Below are 27882 nucleotides of genomic sequence, written 5' to 3' on the forward strand. Positions count from 1 at the left end.
ACAATCTTCCACAAAAGATTTAAATTTTTGAAAATCATAAAGTAGAATATATGAACAACTTATACTATGCAATGGGTGAGGTGCCCCATGTACTTGAACCTCACTTACTGTTGATAGTATCTATCTGAAGGAACCATAGCGGATTAGACCTTGAACTAGATCCTTTGACTCAAACTTCTACTTATCACACACACAGTATAGATCAATTAAGTCTTTATGTGGTCAGCGCCATTTAAAAGCCTTGGCTTAGTACCTTGATTTTTCATGAGAATTTTATTAGGGTTAGCCTAAACCCCTAGTTGCGGCCTAATACCCTGTAGATTTTCTATCTTGGACTCATTAAGAGTATAACTCAACGTTTTCAATATATATTTTTGTTACTGATAAAAGCACTCATTATAGGAATAAAAGGAGATATACTTTGAAAAATATGCTCTGATACGATCACTCAATCAGTTTCGTTTCTACCATATTGAACCTCCTCCATGAAATCTCCAATCACAGAGGTTAGATATCCACTATCAAATAGTAAGCTTAAGCCACATCCTCCTCGATGATTCTAGGACTCCACCCCTAGACAAACCCTTGGTTAAATGATCTACCAAGTTTTTCTCAGACTTTGACAAATTCAAAGAAAATAACACTACTCTTTTTTAGTTGTCTTACAAATTTATGACGAATCCAGATATGCCGATTTATTTTTTTGTTAGTACTCTTTTAATTCATAAGGTTTTGAGTTAGATTCTAGGTTTTAAAATAAATGCAATATAGCGCAATAATATCAATAAAATTAAATAACAACACTAAAAAATATAACAAATAATGTAACTTTGCAATTTCTACACATTTTTCAAAGCAGCAATATGTAATTTGAGAACAACTAATATATGCACAGTTTTTAAAGCAACAATAATTTTTACACAACTTTTAAAAGTGCATGAGTTTTCTACACAAATTTTAAAGATGTAAAAACTTCTGTACAAAAATTAAAATTGCAGAAAATAGATCGCACAAGGTTATAAAGCTGTAGAAAATTTGTACAGATTTTAAAGCTACAGTAAATTTTTACACAGATTTTTAATCTACAAAAAATTTCTGCACAAACTTTAAAGTTGCAGAAAAATTCTGCAAATATTTCAAATTTAAAGAAAATTTTTGTATGGTTTTTAAAGCCGCAAAAAATCTGTTTGCACAATTTTCAGAGCAATATGACTTTCTTAAAAGACTATTTTTTGTGAAGAAACAACCTTCTGAATGAAATTAAAGCTTTTAAATTTCTACCCAATTAAAATAAATCTAATTTTATGCTATCAAATTAAATTTTAATAAATAAATAAATATATAATAATTTCTAGTCCAATCAAGCTCATGTTCTTAAACTGTTTGAAAACTATTTTGCCTAGAAACTGCTATATCTTTATTTATAGAAGTATTATAAAGAAATAATCTACTAGAATAAAATAAGAAGATTGAAAAGTGCTTGCTTAGATCGAGATGTGTGATACACACTACCATAAGAACATGATTCGCCCCTGCGTACAGGTTTGCGGCGATCTCATCCTCAAGGTACAATGACTCGGCTCAGGCCAATCCTCTTCTAACGAAAATGATCGTCTTAAAGACTTGACTCGACCGACTCATTCAAATGCTCAGAAAATAAAAAAAATAAAAAGTAGAAAGTTGAAGAGTAAAAAAACTCTGTCTTGTGGAAGAAACTCTCGGAAGATTGAGTAATAGTGAGAAAGAGAGATTAGATTGTTTTTTAGATTAATCCTGGAAGAGTCTATTTATAGACTCTATCCGAACATTCCGAAGATACGTAATATTTTGAAAACACCATATCTTTTCGAAAACTAACAGAAAGAGACATCTCACAAAAGAGCATTTAGAGTATTTTAAAACACTTAGAAACTAAAGATTAGAGAATAAGAAAATTCAATTTTTTTTAATTAAAACTCCAACAATCTAAAATATAATAGTATCCAAACACCCAAGCAGCAGACAGAACAAAACCCTAAACTAGAGGAAAACTAGTAAAAATGCAAAACTAGAAGAAACCCAGCAAGTTAACAACTGCCATTTATGTAAAAACAGCATTAGACAATAAAAATAGCACACAGAATATAATAAAATGGCTAGCATGGAGCGGCAGTATACAAACGGGCGCCTCAAAATTGAGGAAAAGCAGTGGCAGAATCCACGAAAGAAAAAATCTTATAAGTGAAAGTAAGAGACATACAGATCCAGCGACATCAAAAAAGCGGCCCAGGGGCGGGGGGTGTACTTAGATGAAACCCCATTCGATTAAACAATCAAAAACATCCTGCAAACTCTTCTAACTTAATATATCAAACATAGAAACAAAACACTCTTCAAATTAAAAGAGTCGAAGCCTAATGCCCGTGATTTCTCGATGAACTGAAGAACCCGAGTAGAATAGCCCTAACATTGCGCGCGACTGTAAAACGCGACAGTAAACACTCAAAAGGCATAAGAACCCAAGGAAGAAGAAAGATAAGATATCAACCAAAAAAAGGTAAAAGTCGAAGAGCAATATTATAACTCTATAGAAGAGAACGAAAGCAACACCAAGGTAACAGATCGGCGACCATCTCGCTAGATCTACAGTCTCCAAAGCAGAAATCAAAACCATGCAACCGATCAGAACAAACTGAGAAAAACCCTAACTCTAACGACTAAGTCTCAGTCAGTAGCAACTCGTCGGAGCACTCAAATGCCCCGATCTCTCTCTCGTTCACAGATTGAAACCTCAGATTTCATCAGAAAAACAAATCGAAGAGAAAAAAAATCAGAGAAAGCAAAAGCGATGCATTCTCTCAAACCACTCCGATGTCCCAAAAAAACTTTAAAAAGAAACCAAAGGGTTTATACAAAGAGATCCGGAACATGGAGATAAACAATCGGTGATCAAAACCCAGAGAGATCGAAGGAGATGAAACAGAAGGCTGGGAAAGCCGCTTTACCGTGACCAGAAAACCGGAAATGGCCGCCGAGAAACCGCTTCTTCTCTCCGAAACCGCTCTCTACACCTTTCTGCTCACCCTTTTTCTCTCTGTGAGCAAAAGGAAGACCGGAAAAAAAAACACCCAACTGGCAACCGAGAAATGGCGACGACGGCCGTGCTGCCCAGCTATTTAGAAGGAGAGAGTGGTGCCGCTAATTCCGGTCCGACTCGGACGGCCGCCCGAGCTGACTCGACCGGCATGGTGACTTGGCATCCGCCAGACTGATGGGCCCATTTGGCCCCATTAACTTTGAGTGCGGTGCGGGGCCTGCACCATCTCCCCGTCGATATCTCCAAGGCGGAATGGACGGGAACTAAATGGCGGCCGCGGGAGGATTAAAAATTAAAATAAGTGATTCTCGGTTCATGGAAACCTGTTTAACTAGAATAGGTCGGATTGGATTAACTGTCGTCTGCACCATATTCTAACGGGCGAATAAAAACAAAGCCACGTGACAGTGCCGACACAAAACGAAGGAGAGGAGTTTTGAAGTAGAAGGGGCTCTCGGATGGATAAGCAAGCAACATGCTTAGATATAAATAAAACTAAATAGAATAATATTTATTTAGATTGGGTTTTATATTTAATTTTTTTAATATAGGCTAATATTCATATCCGCATTCATATCCGTTAAAAAAATCAATATACATAAAGATAAATAACTATCCAATTTGTATCCAAATATCCAATTTTATTTATAATTCTATTTAATTTTATATAATACTCATCAACTTTTAAAAAAAATAACCATATTAATACGTTATTAATTTGATTTACCTTCTACTTAGTAATTTTTTTGATTCTATAGTCATATAGTTTAATTATCTAACTTATATATGTATTTATATTCATACTTTCAATATATGATTTATATCTGTATCATTTAAAACAAATATGAATATAAAGTTTTGTAACCGACAAACATCTGTATCCATATTTATATTCATCAAATAAAATAAATATAGATATGAATATAGTAGTATCCAATCCAATTTCAGCCCTATGCTTAGAAGCCAAAGCTATAAAACTATTGAGTTCCACCCAAAGAATAAATCGAGCAGCAAAGCAGTGGCTTAATATGTACCAGACATCTCATAGGCTCAACGCAAAGAGTATCGGCCAGGATAGGTCGAATAGCCGTTAAAGATAGACCAAGCCAAGACCAACTATATCAAACTTGGGACCGATCAAATACGATGACCTATAGAATTTTCCCATCGGCCTAGCAGGAGGTTTATGATACAATATGAGGCATAACAGTTATCAGAATATGGAGAGTGGAAGAATGGTTGGCTCTAGTCACTGAAACCATCAGAGAAAGTCCTTGAAGTTTAGTGCATCAGCATCTGTATAATACCAATCCTGTTTACTCTCTTTTCCAATTTTTAACACCGGTGGCATACTCTCATACTTGCACAATCCAACTAGGAATGTGTGCACCATTCCGTCCAATGGGGAATCTAGCACCAACATTTATTAATAAAATGGCTAGTGATGCTGTCGATCTTAGGATGTTGACGTGGACCGTCTTCATGGACCTACAAGACAACAGACAAGAGTTAGAGAGCTCACTAGATTGGCTCCAGTTGGACCCTCCAATGATTAAGGCAAACAAGGTTTCTTAGTGAAAAATAAAGAAGAAGACGTAGAATAAAGGATCAGTGAGGCAAAGTGTCGCTCGGTTAAAGAGTGATTTATCGATTATCTTTTTTAAAGGGCTTCAAGCCTATTTATAGCTATAATCCTAAATCTTCTACGAATCATATCCTAATAAACTTGAAGTCATGCTGTAATAACATGCTGACATGACATAATAATCCAGGAGCATACCGTAACCGCCTGACATGTGATAGAATTGCTAAAGCCTCATGGACATTTAGGCGAGGGAGCAAGCTGTCTCTACTGCAAGAAAATTCTACTTACCTCGAGCTAGTTGTCAAGGTCACCAGGCAGAAATGAGAGATTTCGACTCTAGAGGTCAGCTACTTCTAGTCAGATCGTCCCAATCCTAGCTTCCAGGTCGATGTTGGGATCTTGACCAAATGCCTTGGAGGATTTCCGCATGCATCTGGGTCACCGCGTAGATTATAAGCTAGATGAATCTGGTCATGCCACATCATCTCGATCGTTTGTTGCCACAACACCAGCCTCCCTTTTCGAGTCTGAAGCAGCTCTCCTTTCAAGGGTTTGCCCATCGCAACCGCCTTTCCTCTAATAGTCCACCTACCGTGTGTCATCAGGAGTACACTCCTCAAGCCTTCGAGGTGAACTCCAAGGTTGCCTCGGTCTTGGATCTTCTCTTTTAGTTGTAGGCACTCCTTTGTGTCATCAGGAGTCCTAGGGCCAACATAGGTTGCCTCGGTCTTGGATCTCCATAAAGGTTTGGGTCCTCAAGGCATTAAGAGGAGTACACTCCTCAAACCTTCGAGGTGGACTCCAAGGTTGTATGGTGCTCCATTCTTCGTGGTTGTGCTTTCTCTTCGGTTCATTCTCTTTTTTTTTTCTTTTTATCGTACAACGGCACGGCTCACACATAACGGATGTGAATGCAACCAACAAAATTAGAAAAGAGAAGACAATGTAACAAAAAAAGCACCGACATGTGATCTAGCAAGGCAAAGCCCCTAGAATGGTGGGCCCTGAAGGAGGCCACCCAATCAGCAGTGCTATTTGCTTTCTTATAGATGTGTGAGGCCCGCGATAGACCATACTCATCTACAAGCATGCGGATGTCCTAGAGCAGCGGTCTGAATCAGCGCCACATCTCTGACCCCGGATCCACTCGATCACCATGGTCAAATCTCTCTCAAGGAGGATGCGGTCCGCCTCCAGCACACGCCTCGCGTAGGTGATACCATCCCAAGCAATTATGAGCTCAACGCAGGCTATGAATGTGTCGAAGATTCGCCGACCCCAGCTGCTAGTAGCTTAGCATCGTGGTCTCTGATGACGAAACCCGCGCCTCCTGTGCATCCACCCTCACCAACACTCCTGTCAAAGTTTACCTCGAGAAAACCAAGAGGTGGGGGCTTCCATGAAATCAACACAGTCCTGGGCACTGCAACAGCAAAAAGGAGGCCCAGATTTCTCTGGCTATCCCAAGGGACGATGGCGTGGTGGTGCGGATAACCTTCACTGCATGGAGAAGAGCCATGTCCGCTACCTATCTCGAATTTGCTCTGCTCTCGAAGATCCGGGCATTTCTATCTAGCCAACAGGGATAGGCTAGATAGGTAGCTCTGATTCCTAGTTTCTTTCGGCTAGAACTCCGCAAGAAGATCTTCAAGAACTGCAGGAAGTCCTCGATAAACGTCCACCTCACTAGGGGTCGTGGGGGCTCATAGCAAACCCCCAAATCTGGGAGGCTCTCGGGCATAAGATAAGGACATGGAAAATAGTCTCCTCCTCCTCCGAGCAGTCCCTGTAGTTTGGAGAAAAGCTCATCCCTCGCCAAGCTAGCACACCTCTGGTGGGCAGGCCCCCACACCACCTTTCAGATAAACAAGGCAACTCGCAGGTGAATGTGGAGCCTTCAGATCCAGCCCCCATCAATCTGTTGAGCCGTAGACGTTCTGACCACCGGGAGTAAGTCTTGGGCCCTCATCTCTGACCTTCCAATCAAGTTCCAGACCCTCTTATTTGTAGTCTCACTAGAAGGGACTAGCAAGCTCAGCCAACCTATCCTCAAAAGCCCGTTAGACGAGGGCCTCATTCCACACCTGCTAACCTGGAGCAAATAGATCACAGACTCTGCCCCCTCCAGAAGTCCCACATCGATCAAGGTAGGCCAGCTGATCAATGGCATCGCATGTAGCCACCTATGCTTCAAGACGTCTATGGACCGCCCATCCCCAATCTCCTATTTGATCTTCGGTAAAACCACCGAGGGCGCGGGCACAAATCTCTTTCCAAATGAAGGAGCTGCAGTGGCCTAGAAAGAAGACTACCAAGTCGGCCGGATCTCCATACTTGGCCATCATCAAAGCGCCCCAGAGACTCTCCGGTTCTAGAAGAAATCTGGTTGCCAACCTGGTCGAAAGGATCTCCCATCGCTCGGTCAAGGAGTGGATCCCTAGCCCCACACTGCTGGTCGACTGACAGACAATATCTCATGCTAGTAGATGAATGCCCCTACTGACCTCAGAAGAAGCTCCTGAACTATCGCTCCATACGCTACAATGCTGCGATAGGCATCAAGGTATGGAAAAACAGATAAACAAGGATCGAACTCAAGATTAACCTCACCAGTATGACTCTGCCCATCATCAATAGAGCACCCGCCTACCAATCTCTAGTCTCCATCTGTTGCCCTCCTCCATAGAAGTGCAGTCCACCCTACGAAGCCACCTGCCTAAGATCGGGACCCCCAAGTATCTCAAGGTCCCCTCCTGCTCCTCAATTTCCAAGATATCAGTAATCGTCATCCTCACTCCTAGGTGGATCTTCGAGCTAAAACTGATAGCTGACTTTGCCAAGTTGACTTGCTATCCGGACACTACACAATACTCCCACAAAATCTTTCGAATCATCCTAGCCGACCGTCTAATCCCTCGGGCTAGCAGTAAGCAGTCATCGACGAAAAGCAGGTGTGAGATCTAAAATGAATCCGACGTCGACCTATAGGCCTCCACCTCCTGCATATTAGCAGCACGTCGCAACGCTTTAGACAAGTAGTCGGCACAGATGATATATAAGAGCGGCGACAAAGGGCATCCCTACCTCAGTCCGACTGAAGACTCGAAAAACAGCGAAGGGGAGCTGTTCACTAGAATGGCAAAGGATGGGGACTGAATACACCCCCGAATCTACCTGATCCAAAGTGGATGAAAGCCAAAACTCTTCAAAGAGTGAGTCACGAAATCCCACCTCAACCTATCATAGGCTCTCCCAATGTCAAGCTTAATGCTCATCAAACTCCTGTCTCTCGGTGCCCTCTAGATATCATACATAAACTCGTAAGCAACAAGCACATTGTCAGAAATGGAATGACCACCCACAAAGGCCCCTTGCTCAGGGTAGATCAGTCTGAGAAGGATCTGAGGATCCTAGTGTTATTTTGATGCTTACAAAGCCATTGAGGCCATATGGAAGTGCTAATGCTATTAACTCAATTAATCCAGTACATAAGTGAGTAAGGAAGAAATATTTGATACATCATTGATAAATGACACACCCTCGATACATTCACGGTATATTAAGAATATATGGTCAAAACCACTCTCAAGAATTGATAACGAGATAAAATTTATAATAGAGAATGGTAGAAAGCTCAAGAATCCATTTTGGTAAAGTTTCACGTTAAAAATACCTAAAAGGGCAATTCGGTAATTTCTACTGTTAAGGATATGAAACTCTATTGTGCCATGCATCGTAATTTGCTTGGAATATCATATTGTTATTTCAATGTGCATAACTAACCTTCAAAGTGCAGAAAAACATGGTTAGAGTCGACCCCAATTAGTTTGGAGTCGATCCCAATACATTTGGCACACCTTGGAACGAAGTGGCACGCCTTTGGAACACTTGGCACAGAGTAGGAGTCGACCCTAGAAGAGATGGAGTCGACCCTAGCACGTTTTAGAAATATTCTGGCACAAATGGCATAAATGACACAGATCTTGGGTCGACCCCAGAAAAGCTCGGGCCGACCCCAGCTCGGGTCAACCCCAGAAAAAGCTCGGCCCGACCCAAACTTCAGCCATCTGAAAATATAGCCTTTTGAAATTTACTGAGAGGGCCGACCCCAAGTTTTCTTGAGCCGACCCCAGGTGGAGCCGACCTCAAGTTGAGCCGACCCCAGAAAAAGTTGAGTCGACCCCAGATTGAAATGTCAAAAAAGCAAGTCTTTGGATTTTCTGAGAGGGCCGACCCCAGAAAAGCTTGAGCCGACCCAAGTCTGATGAACAGTGGTTTGAGTCAACCCCAGAAAAGTTTGGGTCGACCCAAGCACGGGCAGAAGCATAACGGTTAGTTGTGCAGAAGTGCTTTTTGGACTCCCAACGGCTATAAACGGCTAGTTTCTTCAATCCAACGGTCAGAAAGGACTATTTGGAGGTTGGAGAAGTATTTAAGAGGGAGTATTCATCAGAGGAAGCAAGCTTTTGAAAAGACATCAAGTGCATTCAAGAGAAAACCTTAGCAAGGCAAGCTTCATTCAAAGAGCCAAAAGGAAGTGGTTGAGCAGATTCCAAGAGACATTAAGAGCTCCACCAACCCTTGAAGAGTGAAGCAATCTTGACAAAGAAGAGAAGAGCCTTATTAAAGCGATAACTATATTCTAAACTCTTCTTTGTAGCTTATAATTGTTATATTTGCTCATCTAGGAGTTTCAACTTTTTTCTTCTTTTTAATCACCTTGTAAAGGTTAGTTGGTGAGCCCGTAAAACCAACGGTAAAGGTTAGTTGGTGAGCCCGTAAAACCAACGGTGAAGGTTAGTTGGTGAGCCCGTAAAACCAACGGTGTAGGTTTATTGGTGAACCCATAAAACCAATTTGTGAAGGTTCGTTGGTGAGCCCGTAAAACCAACATAGGTTCTTGGTGATCCCGGAAAACCAAAGTGTAAAGGTTTTTGGATTGTGAGTCCGGAAAACAATCCAATTGTAATCCGCGGGATTATAGTAAATTTCCAAGGGGTCGCTTGGGGAGTGGACGTAGGTGCTTAGGAGAGCACCGAACCACTATATTTCTTGTGTGTTTGCATTGTGTATTGTCTTACTTTACTACAATTACTTACTCATCAATTAACTCGATTAAAGAATCAATAAGTTAGAAAAACCAATTCACCCCCCCTCTTGGCTTGTCACCTTGGGCAACAAGTGGTATCAGAGCAGGTGCTCTATAATATCTTACCTTTATTATTTTGACCTAACCGTCAAAGAGCCAAAGATCATGACAACTCAAATAGATAGTTTTCTAGAAGAGGGACAATTAATTGATCGACCTCCACTATTTAATGGTTTAAACTACACATATTGGAAAGTATGCATGCGCATTTTCATTCAAGCATATGACTATGATTTATGGAGTATCATAGTCAATGGGCTACACACAAATACTAATCATGATAAAAAATGGCTCAGCAAAATGCAAAAGCCATGAATATTCTATATTGTGCATTAGATGATAGTGAACTTAATAGTATATCTTTTTGCATAACTGCTAAGAAAATATGGAATATGCTTGAAGGTAAATATGAATGCACTAACATTTTTAGTGAATCTGAAACTAACTCTGAAAAAGAAGAGCAGCAAACTGAAATTAAAAATCTATGCTTTATGGCACATGAAGATAAGGTATGTACTGGAACATAAAGTGATTTTTCATTCCAAGATGAAGTACATGCTGAAACTCAATCTGATTTTACATTTGATGAACTTCATGATGCTTTTTTTGATCTATACTTAGAATATAAGAAGCTTAGTTTAAAGAATAAAAAGCTAAATCAGAAAAATCTATCTCTTGCTGAAAGCTATGATATAATTCAGAAAAATAATAAATTCCTTTCAGAAGACAATGAAAGGTTAACTAAAGAAGTTAACAAATTTAAGCCTATAGTTGAAAAATTTACTATCAGTTCTGAAAAGCTGAACTTAATGATAAATAATCAAAGAGCTGAATTTGAAAAGGCTGGATTAGGATATCAATCTTGGTACACACAAAAATTCCTTAATGACATATGTGTTAAATCCTCCACTATCTATCCTAAAACAGATTCTAATTTATCTGATGAACCTAACGAACAAAAACAAAAAAATAAAAATCCATCATCTACTTATGTTAAATTTATATTTGTTAAATTTAATAAGAGTATGCATAAATACATTCCTTGTAATCCTAAAACCTACAAACTAATAAACAAAATAGCTATTAAGAGAATATGGGTTTCAAAAGGAACAATTATAGCTAACCTGCAAGGACACAAAAGAGCTTGGGTTTCTAAGTTGAAAATCTGATCATTTTTAGCAAATGTGTCTAGCTACCCAAGATTCCAATGAAAGATGTTATCTGGACAATGGGTTCTCTAGACACGTGTTAAAGAATGGAACTTAAAATTTAATTAAGAAGAGTGACCAAAATAGAAGAAATAAGGAAATTAGTAATCTTTGCATCCTCTCATATTGAAATTGTAGCTAGTATTAATCATTTCTGTGATATAAGTGATACTTTTGGTATGAAAAGAAAATATATCCAAATCACTTCATCTTCCTATATTATGCTTCAGTTATTAATGGATAATTTACTTAATCAATACTCTTAGAATAACTCTTTGAATTCTCTATATACTTGATTGAGAGTTCTTATCCATGGCATTATCTTCTATTGATCATAAACACAAGAATGTCTACTTGGTATATTTTTAAATATATGCATTAAGAATACCAAGATTAAATAGACTAGTTTTGGTATATAAAATCAACTCATACTAGTATGGACTTAATCTCAAAAGACCTTGTCATTGGTTCAAAAGACTTAATCTCTATATACTAGTTTTTAAAGTTTGCTATGTATGTCATCTAGAAAAACAAACTAGAATCATTTCTAAATCTGAAAACATTGTTTTCACCTTTTAGCCTTTGAAAATTCTCCATTAAAACTTATTTGGATCTCTAGGATTGTGAACCTAGGAGATAAGCTTTCTGATTTTGTAATTGTGGATAATTTCTCAAAGCTAATATTGGTTTTATTCTTGGCACTTAAATTGAAATATTTTCTGCATCAACACAAACTTACAAAAGGTTTCAAATGAAAAAGGTTTGCAAACTGTTAATAAGGTTTGCACAGAAAATGGTATTGAATACAATTGTTTTTGCACCAAGAATACTATTGCATATAGGGGTTATAAAAATATAAAAATAGAACCTTTGTTGTGTAAGGACAATGCTTTGTGATAGCAGTTGATTAATGCTATCATCACAGCTTGTCATATTATAAGGTTTCTATTAAATCTATTTTTGAAGAAAACCCTATATGAACTCATGAAAAACAGAAAATCAAATGGTGCATACCTTCATGTTTTTCAGTTATACATATTATGTTCTCAAGAATGAAATATATGCCAAATCTGATAAAACAAGTGCTTCTTTGGATATTACTCTTTAAGCAATGCATATAGAATATTCAATGAAAAGATACCAGTTGTAGAAATATCAATTCATATTATTCTTATTAAAACTAAATCTTTTATTGAAAATATAGTTAGTCATTTTGCTTCTATTTAAAAGACATTAAGAAGAATGAACAAGATGATATTTGGTTAAGTTAAACTAAATCATTTTGAAAGGGAAAAAATTTGAAATCTTGTTGAAGAATCTGAAATTTTTTTTATATTTGGAACAAAATTGAGTTTTTCAGAAACACACTTAATTAAGAAGAATTGGTGATTACTAAAAGAATTAATCAGAAAAGATGAAATAGATCTTGATGAAATCTTTGCATGATTAGAAGTCAAAGATAACCATTTTTATTTGTTTGTTTTATGAGACTTATATGTTGTCAAATGAATGTGTAGAATGAACTTCTGTGTGGTTATATCATTAAAATTTTTATGTAAAAATAACCATCTATATTTGAAAAACATTCATTACAAACATGATAAAATTACTATTTGATTTAGAACAAGCACCAAGAGCATGATATGAAAGATTAAGTAACTATTTGATAGAAAGTAATAGTGATAAAACTATGTATCAAAAAGAAAAATTCTGATATCATAATTGCTCAAATATATATTGATGACATTATTTGTGGTGCTACTAATGAAACTTTATGTAAAGTTTTTACTAAGCTCATGTAGGGTGAGTTCGAAATGAGTAAAATGGATGAACTAACCTTTCCTCTCGTACTCCAAACTAAGACAAATAAGAAAGGAGATCTTCATTGGCCAAAGTAAGTTCACAAGTATATTCTTACAGAAGTTTGGCATGAAGAAAGGTATATCTATGACCCCATATTGTAGAGTTTAAAAATGATGAGCAAGGTAACTTTATTGTTTGAAGCTGTATTACTATATCATACAGCTTGTAGGCCAAATTGTATGCTCATTTTGTGCTTATATGCAAAGATATCAAACTAATTCTAATGAATCACATTTAATTGATATCAAAAGACTCATAAAAATCTGTTAAGATAATAAAACTAAGTAAGTACTCCAATCTTAAGTAAAAGCAAAACAAGCATAATATATTCAGCATATTTGTAAGAATTATGTGAGCATTCCTTTGGAAGGGATAAAATCTGTAATAAACTATATTTAAACAGAAAGAGTTTGGAGTGAACATTTTTAAAGGGAACGGTTTAACCTTTCTATATTGCTCATCATAGGGATGGTGCCAATGGAAAGACTAGTGGTAGTACCCGACACTATTTGACCCAACTATTCGGTGTAGGGCATATTAGAGACGGCACAAGAGGGAGGCTAGTGGTAGTACCTCGTGCCCCTTCCAACTCCATCGGATAGGGAGCAAATAGAGTATAGAGCATAGAAAAGTAAAACCAAAAGAAATGAAGATCAGAATGTTCACTGAGTGGTTAAAGGAAGAAATTCAAAAACGAGAAAATGAATGACAAGATAAATGAAAGTATATAAGAAGCTTGTGAAAAGCCAAATGAAGTTTCGATCACTTGAAAACACACCTTAAGGATAAAATCAGTGTAGAATTATATATAAATAGGGAGAGTTTATTTGAAAAGAATTGATTTTGATCCTTGACATGCTTGCTCTTAATGTTTTAATACATGATGTTATGACTTAATGCATATTATGTTTTGCATGTGACATGATGTTTTGAATTATGTGTTTTCAATATTCAAATAACAAAGATCTTTTCTAAATATAATTTGTAATACTTCATGCCTAGATAATTTGATTGAAATATGTTGTTACCAACAATAATCATTTTGTTTTAGTGAATATATTCTGAAAAATAAAAGAAAAGAATAATCTGAATTTGCAAATTAGGCAGAATGAATTATTTCTGAGTTATCCTTCATCTTGCCTAACATTGGTACATAATAAATTGCTCCAATTTGTACCAAAATTCAATATTAACTACAAAGATTCTGAATGTGCTATAATAGTTTTGAAATATTTGTTTTCAATCTTAATGATTTAAGATAAAAACTACAATTTTAAAAAAAAATTGTGATGACTTAGTTGTTTGCTCCGATACGCATATGAAATTTATTATTTTCTATCTTATAAGTGTACTAAAATTGGTCTAAGTGATGTATTTTTCAATGATCCTGATTGCGAATAAATGTTTCTAAACATATGATGTTATTTTGATATTAAAAAGATTTATCGTGCTTCATATATACATTACTGAAAAACTATGACTAAGAAATTAATATTTTGAATATACACTCCTGCATAATTAAATGCTTCTATCATTAAAAAGAAAAGCTATTTTTAAGAAGAGAGTTAATGATCCTAAAGCTTAAAATATTTCAACTCACTCCAATAATTCTTATAGGAAAGAAAATGTAATTACTTTTGAAAGAAATTTGAGCTTCAAAAGAATTATTTTCTGATTAATATTTCCATACATATTCAAAAAAAATGAGGAAATATAATTTATTCTTGAAAGATTAAAAAGAGTGATTGCTATAAATTTTGAAAAAATTCTGGATCACTCTACATTCTTGATATTATAGAAGAAAAGAAAGTTTGAAAGAAAATGCATCTTTTGAGGGGGAGCTTTAAATACTCAATCTCTTTATTGAAAATTAATTAATGGAGAGATCATATAGAACTTAATCGTGTAAATTCACAACTAAAGATGAGAGAAAGAATACTAAATGTAAAGTGGTATTAAACTTTGTGCTTCATTGAATATCTTTTAAAAGTTGGATTTTCATCTGTACTTAATTAGTAAATTACTTGTTTTGAAAACTAAGTGAAAAGGATTCCATTTGTCTTAGTATTGGAAATTTACTTTGAAATCTACTAATGAGCTCTTATTGGCTTGCACTTTAGTGTTTCAATCATGAGCCAATTCATTTTAATTGATTTTGATGCTATGATCTTTAAAGGAGTAAAAGAAAGTCTTTAAGAGAGCTTTAAAAGAACTTTCAAAGCCCTGAATTTTATGTATCTTACATTGCATAAATTCATGTTTTAGTATCTATGCCCCAATACTTTTATATCATGAAAGAACTTTGAAGTCATTAAGAATTAAGGATTCAACATAATTTTATGTTTTTCGAGTATATAAGTTTTGATCTTTATCTGCTCTTATACCATACTCTGAAAATTAATTAGATTGCTCTCATGTTGCTATATACTTAATATATTAAAAAAAAGTTGTTGGATTTTCATTCGTGCTTTCTTCGAATATTATTCTTGATACTCCTTGAAATAACTTGAAAAAAATTCCATCTACACTTGATTTGAAAACTATCTTTGGAATCTACATTTAGAGATCACTTCTGGCTCACATCCTAAATGTCTCATTCTTAAAGCCAAACTTTTCATCCTTGATTTTGATGATATCTGTTACCCCTGAAATTGTTTCAGGTTTACTCTTTTTGAAAGAAAGGTAAAAGAACTTTAAAAGAATGTTAAAATCATCAAATTTGATGTGATCTCATCATAATTTTGAAACTACCTTAATTGGCTCTGATCTATACTCATTATCTTGCCCTGACATTATTGCCTTGAGTTACGTGATTCATATGCTTGCAATAATTTGACATACATTGAATGAAATATTGCCTTGTGCTTAATGTTTCATTATTTTGCAATCTTTTTGATATTGTCAAAAAGAGAAAAAAAAAATCTGAGTATATGCTCATAATGCTTTATGTTTTGAATTGAATATCAATCAGCTTAGATTGAAATATGTTGATTATGTTAAAGCTGATTAACTCTAAAGCATTATCATGAAGTATGTTCTTAAAGTATCTCCCAGACTTTGTATTTGTTTTGACTTATATTTGCTCTTTGTGGTAGTTTGTATTTCTTCTCTAAAACATAGTGCTTTTGGCATAGACAATGTTTCTCTTGAGTTATGATCTTTGTGATTGTCATTACAATGCTATCCATTTCATTGTTATTCATTCTTTTTGATGATAACAAAAAGGGGGAGAAAATATAAGGGAGAAACTAGAAGCAAATTCTATAAGAAAAACAGTATAGGAGAGAAAATATAATAGGGGAGAAAATATAAAAGATATATATTGCATACTTAAGGGGGAGACATGTATTATACACTTAAGGGGGAGACATTTGACAAAGAGAAAATCTGAATCTAGCACATAATCATAGAGATTTTTCTTGCCTCGATACATAGCTTGAAACTCTTGCTTTAAGGGGGAGCAAAAAGTTAAAATTCATTAGGCATTCTACTTGGATAAGATAGGGGGAGCTTTTGGTTCATTGATACATTCTCTAAATTGGACTATTTGAAACTTTTACACCAAAAGCATTTCCTATACATTAAACCTTACTTCTCACATGAATATCAATTTGCTTATACTCAATGTTTTGTAATCATCAAAAAGGGGGAGATTGAGGATCCTAGTGTTATTTTGATGCTTACAAAGCCATTGAGGCCATATAGAAGTGCTAATGCTATTAACTCAATTAATCCAGTATATAAGTGAGTAAGGAAGAAATATTCGATACATCATTGATAAATGACACACCCTCGATACATTCACGATACATTAAGAATATATGGTCAAAACCACTCTCAAGAATTGATAACGAGATAAAATTTATAATAAAGAATGGTAGAAAGCTCAAGAATCCATTTTGGCAAAGTTTCACGTTAAAAATACCTAAAAGGGCAATTCGGTAATTTATACTGTTAAGGATATGAAACTCTATTGTGCCATGCATCGTAATTTGCTTGGAATATCATATTGTTGTTTCAATGTGCATAACTAACCTTCAAAGTGCAGAAAAACATGGTTAGAGTCGACCCCAATAAGTTTGGAGTCGACCTCGATACATTTGGCACGCCTTGGAACGAAGTGGCACGCCTTTGAAACACTTGGCACAGAGTAGGAGTCGACCTTAGCATGTTTTAGAAATATTCTGGCACAAATGGCATAAATGACACAGATCTTGGGTCGACCCCAGAAAAGCTCGGGCCGACCCAAGCTTCAGCCATCTGAAAATACAGCCTTTTGGAATTTACTGAGAGGGCCGACCCCAAGTTTTCTTGAGCCGACCCCAGGTGGAGCCGACCCCAAGTTGAGCCGACCCCAGAAAAAGTTGAGTCGACCCCAGATTGAAATGTCAAAAAAGCAAGTCTTTGGATTTTCTGAGAGGGCCGACCCCAGAAAAGCTTGAGCCGACCCAAGTCTGATGAACAGTGGTTTGAGTCGACCCCAGAAAAGTTTGGGTCGACCCAAGCACGGGCAGAAGCATAACGGTTAGTTGTGCAGAAGTGCTTTTTGGACTCCCAACGGCTATAAACGGCTAGTTTCTTCAATCCAACAGTCAGGAAGGACTATTTGGAGGTTGGAGAAGTATTTAAGAGGGAGTATTCATCAGAGGAAGCAAGCTTTTGAAAAGACATCAAGTGCATTCAAGAGAAAACCTTAGCAAGGCAAGCTTCATTCAATTACTTCATTCAAAGAGCCAAAAGAAAGTGGTTGAGCAGATTCCAAGAGACATTAAGAGCTCCACCAACCCTTGAAGAGTGAAGCAATCTTGACAAAGAAGAGAAGAGCCTTATTAAAGCGATAACTATATTCTAAACTCTTCTTTGTAGCTTATAATTGTTATATTTGCTCATCTAGGAGTTTCAACTTTCTTCTTCTTTTTAATCACCTTGTAAAGGTTAGTTGGTGAGCCCGTAAAACCAACGGTAAAGGTTAGTTGGTGAGCCCGTAAAACCAACGGTGAAGGTTAGTTGGTGAGCCCGTAAAACCAACGGTGTAGGTTTGTTGGTGAACCCGTAAAACCAATTTGTGAAGGTTCGTTGGTGAGCCCGTAAAACCAACATAGGTTTTTGGTGACCCGGAAAACCAAAGTGTAAAGGTTTTTGGATTGTGAGCCCGGAAAATAATCCAACTGTAATCCGTAGGATTATAGTGAATTCCCAAGGAGTCGCTTGGGGAGTGGACGTGGGTGCTTAGGAGAGCACCGAACCACTATATTTCTTGTGTGTTTGCATTGTGTATTGTCTTACTTTACTACAATTACTTACTCATCAATTAACTCGATTAAAGAATCAAAAAGTTAGAAAAACCAATTCACCCCCTCTCTTGGCTTGTCACCTTGGGCAACAGGATCCCTCTCAACCGCTAAACCAAAATCTTCGCCACAATCTTGTACAAGGTAGTGCATAAACTGATCGGTTGAAAGTGGCTCGACTCTATCAGATCTTGCCTCTTCGGAACCAGGGTGATAAAAGTCTGCTTCCACCACCAGGCATCGACAAAGACAAAAGAAACTGCTGGATCGCTGCAATCACCTCCTGCTTGACTATCTACCAATACATTCTAAAGAAAACCTAAAAAAAGCCATCCGGGCCCGAGGCCTTATCCTCACCCAAAGACGAGTGGGTGGCCTGGACCTCCAACTCTAACACTAGACTAACCAAGGCTGCATTCTCGTCCATCGAGACTCTCGACGAAGGAGGTGGCTCGAATGTTGCACCAATGCCTCCTCCTAAATCGGTCCACCTCGACCTAAAGAACTCCTCCAAGGTCCATCTGATGGTCTCGATATCCTCGGTCATTTGCCAACTACTGTCCTTGATCCTGTTAACTCTGTTCCTTTGTCTTCGAATGATGGTTGACTGGTGGAAGCACCTAGTGTTTCTGTTTTCCTCCGTGATCCACTAAATTCGAGACTTCTGTCTCCAGAAAACCACTTACTGCTTGAAAAGTGAGTGGTGCCTGAATAGTAAGGGCCAGAGCTCCCCCTATTCATTCTTCTTATCACGATCCTTGCACCCATTACTGCTTTTTCTATTACCTCTCTCTAAGCAGCAATAGTCTCCTTAGCATTGATGTACTCATTTGCTCAAGCTAAAAGCTCGACCAAGTCCTTTGGAGGCTTCTTCTCTAACAAGAAGCTAAAGTGTGAGCTCCTCAGTCTATTCATCACCGTAGCTAAAATGATAAGTGATCCATTTTGCACACCTCCAACACCTTGGAATTGAACCATTTAATGTAGCTCTGAAGGCATTCATCTTCCCTTTGCTTAATCGTGAACAAGCTAGTCGAAGCTTTCCTTCGTCTTCAGCTACTGATGAAATGATTGGTGAATTGACGACCGAGTTAATCGAAGGAGTGAATTGAGCTTGATTGGAGGCTTGAGGACTAGAGTCAAACCATCTTCTTAAGCATAGCCAAAAAAAGCTTGGCACATCATGGCTTCCGAAGCTCCTTGCAGCAGTACAAGACTTTGAAGCTCCCGAGATGATCCATCGGATCCATGGTACCATTGTAGAGCATGAACTGAGGTATTTTGAACTCTTTGGGTAGAAGCTCCTACATAATCTCCTTGGTGAAGGGAGGCTCGTTCATCTTCTCAAAATCATCCCCTACTTCGATCATCCGCTCTTGTAGGGCCTTGATCTAGTTTCTCATCTTCTCGATCTTACAATCGAGGTCAATCTCACGCATGACGTGATGAGGGATTGATGAGAGCACAAAAGTGCAATCGTCAGACCATTTTAATTAGTATTTTAGCTAATCATCAATGATAAAATTAACTAATTAACGTGGTATTTGTGTTTGAGTGCAGTAATCCAAGAGACCCAATAACATTGGGTTTAAGCCCAATACCCTGCAGCCCGAGCTCAACAAATTCTCCAACTGCCATGCAAGCATGAAATCTCAGCCATCCAGCCAATCATCAACAACCCATTCCATGATCCCCTGCTCCCATTTCTTTCGCCCGTGATGCAGAAACAGCTCCCCATCCCAGCGTATCACACATCCCGGCAAGCTCCATTCCGAACCATCCCACGGCCAAAGAAGGAAGGCCACATCCCCAGCTTTTTCCATTTCCACCGATCCCTTCCTCCACATCTTCCTCCCAGCTTCTTCAACCGTGCCAGCAACCGTGCCAACAACGCCCGCGTTCTTCACGCGCTGCCAGCATCCCAACTGCATCCCAGCAAGCGTGATTTCCAGCGATCTACCAACGCCCATCAAGCATCTTCCGGTGATCCCGCAAGTTCCAGCATCCTCCCCTCTTCCGGATTCCAGCCGTGGCATCCGTCTGAGATCCCAGGCGCCCATCAAGCCGTGATCGGCTCCTCTGGCTTCAGCCCCTCCTCCGCGTCTTAAGCCATTCCGGATTCCCAGCATCCACCGCATCCCCAGCTCCTTCCAATCCGGTGATCCCGAAATCCCCACCTTCCGCTTCCGTGCCAGCACCGCGTCCGTGAATGGCATCCTCCGCGTTCTCCTCCTCGTCCCAGCAACCTCATTCTTCACTCGGTGAAAATCTTCCATATTCACCGCGTCTCCAAGTGCTATAAGAAGGGGGCAAGAAGGCAGGCAGGTGCGCTCGGTGGAGGCAAAGAAATAGGGGAGGAAGGCGTGCTCGGTTGGGGTGGAGGCCAAGAAACAGGGGAGAAAAGGATTCTCGGCTGGTTCAAAAGGGAGATGAGGGCTCTGTTTTGAGGAGAGAAAGAAAAAAAAGAAACAGAGGAGGAGCTCTGTTTTCCGAGAAGAAGGAAGAAAAAAAATAATATTTTATTTTTTTAGTGTTCAACCGAGAGGGGTTACTTGTTCTCTTGTTTTCATTTCATTTTCTTCTTACTTTGTAAGCATTTTTCTTTTTATGCAAGCTATTAAATTTTCTTTTATGCAATTGGTGCTCTAGGTTTTATTTAATCTCTGCAATTTATTCTGAAATTCTTAGTTTTAAGATAACTCTGAAATTAATCTTTGCTATTTGACTGGTGATTTTAATTCATATTCTGTCTTTAGAAATCGACCCCTACTTTGCATCCAATTTCAATTGCAAAGTTTTCTTTCTTCCCTTTGTTTATTTTCAATTAAAAAACATTCCACATCACCGGCGTAATGTTTTTCTTTCATTATTCAAAAATCGATTTCAAATCCGAGTGAATGTTTTAATTTTTATGCAACTCCAATCGCCTCCCTGTGGATCGACCTCTTACGACCGCTATTCTTTGAGTAGAACAGGTAAGGGTAAATTAAATTTAAACTTTGTTTGTCGGTTCTAACAACGATCTGTTTAGCATATTTTTAGTTAAACAGGAATCGGACGAACAGAATTTTGGCGCCGTTGCCGGGGAGGCAAATCGAGAAGCAAGAACGATCACGAAGATCAAATCGGATTTTGGATGCCCGGAGTGAACGCACTCCGGTAGTAAGTTTTTATTTTTATTTTTATTAATTTTTCTTATTTTGATAATTTCTAGTTAATAATTTCGTAGTTATTAAATTCTAAAATTTGAAATTCGAAATTTAAAATTAAAAAAAATAATTCCAAAATTCAAAAATTCAAAAAAATTTTAAATTTAAAATTTGAATTCTGAGATTCGAAATTTGAAATTTTTTTTAAAAAAAATTAAATCAAAAAAAAATAAAAAAATTATTATTTTTGCTAGTAATTGATAGGGTGCAATCCCCCGAGGTTATCATACCTCTATTGGGACTCCTCACGGAGTAATATCCAGAGCTTATTCAACGGGCATTCGGAGATTGACTGACGCATAAGGATTGTGTTTAGTTTACATTCAAGTTATTGCTATATAAAAATTAAAAATAAAAAAATAAAAAATATATAATAAAAAAATAAAAATTAAAAAAAAATTGTTTGCTCATTTAATCAGTACAACCTAATGACATTGCATAAACTTTAAAAAAATTATTGATTATTTGCTGCATTTAGTATTAAGCATTTGCATAAAATAATTTAAGGGCAAAACCCATTAAAAAGATAAGGTCAGGAAGTCATTACCTGTTCTTAGCCCAAAAATCACCACCTTGCATACATATTCTAAGCCAAATTAAATTAAAATCAAATTAGACGTTGGCCTTAGAGTTTTCGAGCTCAATTAGGCTCTTGAAAAGAAGCGGCTGAAAGCCACTCGAGTGAGAATTTAGTAATTGGTGATGTCTAGGAAAGTTTTACAACAGTGAGAACTGTTACGGGTATTGTGGTATCGGTGTATCCCTTCTGGCACCACCACACACCCCGGGACTTTCCTGGTCACTGGTTACTAGATTGCTTAACTGGTAAGCTCAAGCTTAATCTGAAAGGGAGATTAGGAGCTGTCTAAACTAGAGAGAATTTTTGGAACTTTTTAACCTGATAAATCTCTATGCAACTAGATTTAAGAAGCTACTAAACCTCACTTAGTTCTAAGACTAATAGGGTCAAATTGTTGTGTGGTGTTGGTTGTGGTCATCTGTGTCTAGCCCTTCTCTTCTCTTAGGATTTCGTTTGTTTTAGGAGTCGAGTCTAATTAAGTTGTGGAAAATGTATGCATGGTAGAAGATCATTAAGGGGTAAGTTAACACCATTTGATCCTAAGATTGACAGAACTTTTCATCACAATCAGCGAATTGTAAGCCAACCATCAATCTCTACAATGGGTGAACATATTAGAACTTTGAATGAGTTGTTTGCACCCGCATCCGCTAGTCCCCCTACTTGCATAGTATTACCAATTAATAATGCAGCCCAATTTGAGATTCGGGCTGCAACAATAAACATGTTACCCAAGTTTCATGGGTTCGAGAGTGAACAACCCTATATTCATCTAAACAAATTTTTGACAATCTGTCAAATATTTAGAAATCAAAACTTAGATGAAGAGGAAATTAAATTAAGGTTGTTTCCCATGACTTTAGAGGATCGTGCTGCTGCATGGCTGTATTCCCTTGCTTCAAATTCCATCACATCATGGAAACAACTATTTAGGAAGTTCATGGCTAAGTTCTATCCCATGGTAAAAACTGAAAAAATTAAGGATGCCATCAGAACTTTTAGAGGAAAATCTGAGAAGGAATTTTTCCAACTTTGGAAAAGATTCCATGATCTTTTGGTCAAGTGCCCGCACCATGGGCTTGACAAGGCTGACCTAGTATATTTCTTTTACAAAGGACTACCTCTGGCATATAGAAACATGATTGAGTCCATGTACAAGGGCAGGTTCATGAACCAAACCCCGGATCAAGCCTATGAATTTCTTGTTGACTTAGCCGAGAACGCCCAAAATTGGAGTAGCTATGGTGAGGAAGTAAATAGAGATGAGTTCGGGTCTAGAAAATCAGGTAATTATGAAATGAAAGCAAACCCAAAACTCAAAAATGTCATGTCCAATCTGGTGACTGGAATGAACAACTTAAGCAAAAAGTTTGATGCTTTCACTGTTTCCACTAGCTAGAGTTCATACAAAGAGTTAAATCCTATCATGAAAGTGGATCACGAGTCACATAGTTTATGTATCTTGTGTAATAGTTCTGAGCATCTAGTGGAGTGTTGTCCTAGTTTACCCAACATTAAGGCTGAGCAGGCAAATGCTCTAAACTCATATAGTGCCTTCAAGAAGCCCACTCCCAATTCATTCAGCCCAGTCTACCACCCTGATAATAGGTTCCACCCAAATTTCTCATACAAGCAAAATGAACCTATTCAACATCAAGGTGGTCCACCAGGTTTTCAGAAGAATTTTTCTAGGATAGGCCCATCACAAATAAACCAATCATTGGCTCCACCTATTCCTACTTATAGTGCCCCTATCCCTCAGCAAATTACATCATTGGAAGCCATGATGGCTAACATGATGAAGCAGCAACAAGACTTCATCCAACAGCAACAACAGATCAACATGGCTCAAACCCAGACTAACCAATTCCATGCGCAAGCAATTGCAAAACTTGAGGTTAGTTTGAGCCAAAAAGCAAACTCTCTAGGGGATACAAAGAAAGGTGAACTACCTAGTCAGCCAGTGCCTAACCCTAGTAGGCAACAGAATCAAGGGCCGAGAGGCCAGTTTCAGATTGATTCTAATGGAAACCCTACCCATAAAGTCCAGGCAATTATCACTTTACGGTCTGGCAAGCAAGTGGACAACAAAGTCCAACTTCCTTTGCAAGAAAAAGAAGAAAAGCATGAACCAAACCCCACCCAGAAAAAGGCACAAGAACAGGGAACACAAGGAATAGAGGAGAAACCAATAGAGATGTACACACCCAAGGCTCCCTTTCCTAGTAGACTACAAGACTCAAAGAAAAAATCTCAGTACGATGAAATCATGGAAGTCTTTAAAAATGTCCAAATAAATTTACCCTTCTTAGATGTCATCAGATAGATCCCCTCCTATACAAAATTCTTAAAAGACTTAACCACGGTGAAAAGGAAAACCAGTATTCCTAGGCAAGCTGTGATGGCGGCACAAGCCTCATCTCTTATTCAACAACAGATTGCCCCAAAATAGAAGGACCCTGGTTGCCCCACTGTTGAAATTAAAATAGGAGAAACCATAATTCGGAGAGCCCTATTAGACTTAGGAGCAAGTGTGAACCTATTACCCTATTCTGTCTACACCGAACTAGGTTTGGGGGAATTAAAGCCCACAAACATTACTTTGTCATTAGCAGATAGGACTGTGAAGTATCCTAAGGGAATTGTAGAGGATGTAATTGTAAAGGTAAATGAGTTTTATTACCCTGTGGATTTTGTAGTCCTCGAAACTGAACCAGTGAAAAACCCAGGTAGTCACATCCCTGTAATCCTTGGTAGACCATTTTTGGCCACTTCAAATGCTGTGATCAGTTGCCGAAATGGGATAATGACCTTAGCATTTGGAAACTTGACCGTCCAACTCAATGTCTTTCACAGTAGTAATCAACCATCTGAGATGGACGATTTAGAAGAAATTCACATGATTGAAAACATAATCAGTAAGTCCTTCGAGCAATCAAGTTATTTTGATCCACTAGAAAGATGTTTGGCCCAATTCAGTCAAGATTGTGAGGAAAGAGAGTCGAATCAGGAGGTTAATGCATTGCTAGATTCCATTCCTGTAATGGATACTAGCAGATGGGCTACTAAATTTGAATCATTACCTATACCTGAATCCCAGCTAATACCTTCAAGTGTCAAACCTCCACAGCTTGAACTTAAAGATCTGCCTGAAAACCTAAAATATGCATTTCTAGGGGACAACAACACCTTACCTGTTATTATTGCATCAAATTTAACTGAAGAACAGGAAGAGAAGTTGTTAAATATCCTTCAGAAAAATCAAGAAGTGATCGGCTGGTCTATAGCTGATATTAAGGGGATTAGCCCTTCTGTGGTCCAACATAAAATTCATCTAGAAGAGGATGCAAAAACCTCTAGAGAACCACAAAGGCGACTTAACCCAGTCATGAAGGATGTGGTTCTAGCTGAAATCATTAAACTCTTAGATGCAGGGATTATATACCCTATTTCTGATAGCCAGTGGGTGAGCCCAGTTCAAGTCGTACCCAAGAAATCTGGAATTACTGTGATCAAGAATGACCAAAATGAGTTAGTCCCAACTCGAATCCAAACTGGATGGCGAGTGTGCATCGACTACTATTCCTTTCCTAGTCTTTCTATGTGGCAGGGTTGAAACCAAGAAATATTTGTTATTTTCCTGATGTTTCCGAACATTTTCAATAAAACCTTCACAGAAAGCTGAACGCCATGACTAGGAAAGACCACTTCCCACTACCCTTCTGTTGCCCAAGGTGACAAGCCAAGAGGGGGGGGGGGTGAATTGGTTTCCTCTTAATTTTTACTATCTTACTTTAGTCAATTGATGAGTGAGTGAAATTAGAACAATGCACACTACAAACACACAAGAAGTATAGTGGTTCGGTGCTCTCCTAAGCACCTACGTCCACTCCCCAAGCGACCCCTTGGGAATTTACTATAATCCCGCGGATTACAGTTGGATTGTTTTTCGGGCTCACAATCCAAAAACCTTTACACTTTGGTTTTCCGGGATCACCAAAAACCTATGTTGGTTTTACGGGCTCACCAACGAACCTTCACAATTGGTTTTACGGGTTCACCAATAAACCTACACCGTCGGTTTTGCGGGCTCACCAACAAACCTTTACAAGGTGATTAATAAAAAGAAAGAAGAAAGTTGAAGCTCCTAGATGAGCAAATATAACATTTATAAGCCACAAAGAAGAGTTTAGAGAATAGTTATCGCTTGATGAGACTTCTCTCTTCTTTGTCAAGTATGCTTCACTCTTCAAGGGTGGATGGAGCTTTTGATATCTCTTGGAGTCTACTCAACCACTTCCTTTTTGACTCTTGAATGAAGCACTTGGATGAAGAAGATTAGGGCACTTGTCTTTCTTGTGTAAGCTTTGATGTTTTTGCAAAAGGATGTTTCCTCTGATGAATAGTGCCACTTTAAATAGTTTTCTTCATCCATTGGACAAGCCCCAATGGTTAGAATTCAAAAACTAGCCGTTACTCACTGTTGGAAGGTCAAAAAGTACTTCTGCAGAACTAGCCGTTATGCTTCTGCCCGTGCTTGGGTCGACTCAACTTTTACTGAGGTCGACCCAACTTTCACTTGGGTCGACTCAACTTTTACTGGGGTCGACCCTCTCAGAACCACAGAACCTTGCATTTCAGCCTTCCTTCACTTGGGTCGACTCAACACCTTTTTGGGTCGACTCAAGGTTCAGTTGGGTCGACTCAACTTCCACTTGGGTCGACCCTCTCAGGGTTTTCAGAGAACCTATTTTTGAATGTCATTGCCTTTGGGTCGACTCATGTTAACTTGGGGTCGACTCAAGTTTGGGTCGACTCAAGTTTCATTTGGGTCGACCCTCTCAGGGTTTCCAGAGAACTATATTCTTGAGGCTTGAGGGTTGGGTCGACTCATCCTTTTCTTGGGTCGACCCAAGTACTGTTCATCCGTGCCATTTTTGCAGAAGTGTGCCAGATGGTTTCTTGATGTACCGGGGTCGACTCAATCAATCTTGGGGTCGACTCAATCCACACTTTGCTGCAACTTAAGGTTAGATTCATCCATATAATCAATGAAATAACCTTTAAACAATTTTGAATATATGTCATGGTAGTGCTACATACTCCAAACAATGAAAATTACTATTGTCCACTTAAGAGTATGTTTCACTTGAAACTTGGCCAAATTAAAATTTAGAATTCACTATCCCTTTTCTATCACAAATTTTATCTCATTAATAATCATTGAAATACATCTTAATCTCATTATACTAATGTATCGAGAGTGACAGACTTATTAATGATGTATCGAATTAACTTGTAACATACTCTTAATTATTGTATTAATCATCAAAATACCACTATCATCCTCAATCTTCCCCTTTTTGATGATTACAAAATATTGAGTATGAGCCTATTGATACTTATCTTAAAATTAGTTTTAGAAGGGCTCAAGTTGCTGAATTTCAGCTTTTCAAATTTGAGAGTGAAGTCTCCCCCTATTTCATCCAAATGTTTCCAATTTGACCTTTTGAATTACTCCCCCTTTCTTTTATATTTCATTAAAGATGAAACTTCAAAAATTTGAGATAAAGTATGAGTTTCAGATTATGTATCGAGGTGTGAAAGGTATGTGCCAAATTCTGAAATTCTATGTGCCAAATTCTGAAATTCGATTTAAATCTTAGACTTTAATATTTTCATTGTTACAAATTGCTCCCCCTTAAATGTATATCCTTTCCTATTATAATTTTCAACTTGTTTGTCAACTTATTTTTCTTTCCTTGCTTCTCCCCCTTTTTGTTATCATCAAATAGGTGCATGGGAATAGATAAGTAGACATAATAATTAACAAACATTTCAGTTTCATTGATCAAAATGGAACATTGTAGTACAATAATGCCAAAACAAAACAAATACAATGTTCCTCAATCAAAGTACAA

The 27882-nt window shown here is 37.8% G+C and overlaps 1 protein-coding gene across 4 annotated transcripts in view; it reads right to left on the minus strand.

Annotated features, from left to right (window-relative positions):
* LOC103697226 (protein argonaute 1A-like) overlaps window positions 1–27882 on the minus strand; it is a 102560-nt gene that overhangs the window by 22014 nt on the left and 52664 nt on the right. The window contains exon 2 of one of the 4 annotated variants that reach the window (XM_089923883.1): window positions 2985–4564. The exons of 2 other annotated variants lie outside the window; for them this stretch is intronic. The gene's annotated coding sequence lies outside the window, so the exon portion shown is untranslated. Of the gene's footprint in view, window positions 1–2984; window positions 4565–27882 lie in introns of those variants that run through there. One more of the 4 variants, XM_088723266.2, reaches the window with a different exon arrangement.

The sequence above is a fragment of the Phoenix dactylifera genome, chromosome 6 (genome assembly GCF_051530095.1).
Source record: "Phoenix dactylifera cultivar Ajwa chromosome 6, Ajwa_hap1_PhDact_Kaust_v1.1, whole genome shotgun sequence".
Taxonomy (NCBI): Eukaryota; Viridiplantae; Streptophyta; class Magnoliopsida; order Arecales; family Arecaceae; genus Phoenix; species Phoenix dactylifera.